Source organism: Panthera tigris, chromosome E3, assembly GCF_018350195.1.
Source record: "Panthera tigris isolate Pti1 chromosome E3, P.tigris_Pti1_mat1.1, whole genome shotgun sequence".
NCBI classification, from domain to species: Eukaryota; Metazoa; Chordata; class Mammalia; order Carnivora; family Felidae; genus Panthera; species Panthera tigris.
In genome coordinates, this window is record NC_056675.1 from 10,236,044 (window position 1) to 10,239,672 (window position 3,629).

Here is a 3,629-nt window from a genome sequence, read left to right on the forward strand (position 1 = left end):
AGGGTGGGGCTGGGGCTGTTTTCTCTCCGACTGGCCCGGCCCGGTTGGCTGCTTCTGGCTAATTCCAACACTCTGTGGTGTCACGGAGCCTGGGAGTGAGGAATGAGTCACTCCTCCCTCCCACCTGCCTGGGAAACTTCTTCCCTGTCCCCAGGGCCAGGTTTCACCAAAAGCCATAAAGAGGCCGCGCCCTGCCGGGGCTTCTTCCGTTTTTAGTCTGCTGAAACCGAGCCTGGGGGCTGCCTGGAAGCTTTGCCAAAGGGCGGTGCCCGGATGAGACCCAGCTTTACTGGCACTAGCGGCCTGAACCCACCCCTCAGGGCTTTCCTCTCTCTGCACTGAGCCTTCCACCCTGGGCCTTGTCTGTTCCCCAAACTCTCTTTCTCCCCAGGGGCCAGAGGAGGCTGCAGGTGGGGATCAGAGGCAGGGGCTTGGTGAGGGGCTGGAGGCAGGGTCCGGGAGATGGCCAGCTTGTCCTTGGCCGGGCTGCCTCTCCAGTCCACCAACAAGTGAACCAGGGTTTCATCAACCTTCCAGGTCCAGGTGGCAGGACTGTGGCTGCGGGGGTGACAGCTTGGGGGAGGGGAAGGCAGGGGCTGCGACTCTGGAGTCCATGTCACCCAGGGGCCCCTGCCCACCCCCCTCCTGTTCTCAGGCTGGCACACAATCCTCTACCTACCCTCCTCCTTGCCCCTCTGGACGGACAGCAGACCCCCCCCCCCCATCCCCAAGCTCATTTTTTAGGTTCACCCCTCTCAGACCCAGTCCCTCCCCTGCTCCTGGGGCCACCCCATCAGGTGTGGGCTGCCCCCTTCCTGTGGACCTCACTGTCCTGCCCTGGATGGTCACCTCCTCGCCCTTGGCTTCAGAGCTTCGGCCACACATGCTGTGCCCTCTGAGACACCCAAGGGCGCCCACTTCAGGGCTGCCCAGCCGAGGCCACCCCCCCTACCCTAACCGCACTGGTCGTCTTTTATTTAGCATCATGATGAAAAATCTGGGGAGCCATCTATGGGCTCCCCATTGGCACTGCACGCCCTCCCTTCACTGAACCCCACTGGGGGCACTTTTGAAAGCCCCATCGCACCTCCTCGGGTCACAGCTGTCCCTTCCTCTGCACCCACCAGAGCGCAGGAGAGATTTTCAAAACTCTGCTCCTGGGGCGCGCGGCCCCTCGGAGGCTGCAGTTCCTACCAGCAAACACACGGGGGCGACTCGCGGGAGCGCTGCCGCAGGCCGGTGCGGGGGCCCAACCCCCTGGGGGACAGATGGACAGCCGGCACTCGGCACTTGTCCGCGGGGATCTCTTTTCTCCTTGCTGGGCGTCCCAGCGCACCCGGACAGGGGGCTGAGCTTCGGGGTGTGGCCAGTCACCCTGAATTTCCACTACCCTGCTGTGTTCCCGCACCCTTCCCCCCAGCCCCGCACCATCCCAGCCAGGCTTGATCCCCTCCCGCGTGTCCACAGCCTACCTACAGTTCTCAGAGGCAGGGCCTGTGGGGTTCTGAGTTTCTCCCCAGCTCCAGCGAGCCGGGGGTTCAGTGACATCTTGGAAACAAGCTGGAGCAGACCTGATGCTTGTGGTGGCGGTTACACACTCTTTGGTCCCCGTCAGTGCTGGGTTCACGTCCTGCCCGCACAAGCCGTGCGTCCCTGGGGAGATCTCCGAACTGCTCCAAGCTTCCGTTTCTTCATGGGTAGAACGCGTCGCTAGCACCAAAGCGTAGTTTCCTGGGGGTTAACAGCAGCTGCGTGCGGCCTGCCTGGCACCCGACAGGCAGTTGGGAAGTGCTAATTACTGTTTTTCAAGCTGCTTTATTGAGATACAATTCACATACCATATAATCCGCCCATGTAAAGTGTATAATTCAGTGGGTTTTGAGTATATTTACAGTTAGGCAACCATCACCGCGGTTGTAGAACATTTCAGCACCCCAAAGAGAGACCCCGTACCCTTTACCCCCGCCCCCACCCCTCCAGCCCTAAGCACTGACCCGTGTCCCGTCTCTATAGATTTGCCTCTTCTAGGCGTTTCTTGTAAACAGACTCGTACAATATGGGGCCTTTCTACCTGGCGTCTTGCACTTAGCACAGTGTTTTCAGGGTTCGTCTGTTGCGGTGTAGATCAGCGCTCCCTTCCTTTTTATGGCTAAAAGTAATCCCAGTGTAGGGACCTAGTCTGCTTTGTTGATGCATTCATCCACTACTGGCCACTGGGGTCGCTTCCACCTTTTGGCTGTCAGAATAGAGCTGCTATGAGCATTTGGGGGAGTTACTTTTGCCTGTAAGGCAGCAAGGCCCGAGCTCCCCGGCCTGTCCAGAGCATGGGGGAGAGAAAAGCTTGGGAGGCTTGCTTTGGTCCCAGAGGCCCCCCGGGGGCTGTTTAGTTAGGTAGGACAGGGGAGGCCACTTCCCCATCAGCAGGGGAGCCCAGGGGGTCAGGAGAGGCCGGGGAATGAAGGCATTCCTCAAGGCCACAGGGCTGGGGACGCGGGAGCCAGGAGAGCCCTTGTACGTGTGTTTTAGGGAGGGGGTGGACAGTATCCATGTGACCCAACCCTTGGGCAGCTCTGGGGCTCTGGCTTGCCGGGTGGCGGGACGGGCTAGATGAAGACGCCAGGCCTGAGCAGCTCCTGTCCCGCCTGCTGACTGTATCTCAGCGTCTCACCCCTGCCTGCCAGGCCCTGACCGTCTGGGCTTCACAGACCCTCACCACACCTGCCTACCTTCCCCCCACCTCTCTGCCCCTCCTGCCTTCCGGGCCTCTACTCCCTCCCTGCGCATGTGGTTCCCGGTGGGTCCCTCCTGCCCACCCTCCTGACGCGTCCCTTAATTTTTCTCCCAACTTTGTATCTTGGAAAATTAAAACCTACAGAAAAGTTGCAAGAATAGCTCAGTGAACGCTCACTCACCCTCCACCCAGGTTCACCACTTGCTAGCACTTTGCTCCATTTCTGCACTGCCTCTCCCCTCCCTACACACATACTTTTTTTTTCTGGGCGGTTTGAGAGTTACACGAATACCGCCTGACCGTTGACCGCCCAGTACTTCAGCATAGGCATCTCCTAAAACGGGACGTCCCCCACCAGAGAGGTTCTGGAACATGAGCAGAACTGAGTACTGAGTCCTGCCTGCTGGCAACCCCAATGCCCCTTCACTGCCCAAGCATGAGCCAGGAAGGCTCCCTGGAGGAGGTGGGGCTTGGGCTCAGCTAGCTAGCCTGCCTTCTTTCTTCTTTTGTTTCTCAAATAGACTTTATTGGGGTGCCCGTGTGGCTCAGTCAGTTAAGCATGGACACTTGGTTTTGGCTCAGGCCATGAACTCAGGTCGAACCCTGCATCAGACTCTGTGCTAGCAGTGTGGAGCCTGCTTGGAATTCTCTCTCTCTCCCTCTCTCTCTCTGCCCCTCCCCGGTTCATGCTCTCTCTCTGTCTCAAAATACATACATAAACTTAAAAAATATAAAATAGGCTTTATTTTTTAGAACAGTTTTAAATTTAGAGAGAAATTGAGAAACATAGTACAGAGAGTTCCTGGATAACCCCCACACCCAGTTTTCCTATTATTTTTATTATTTTTTTTTAATGTTTATTTATTTACTTTTGAGAGAGACAGAGAGTGAGCAGAGG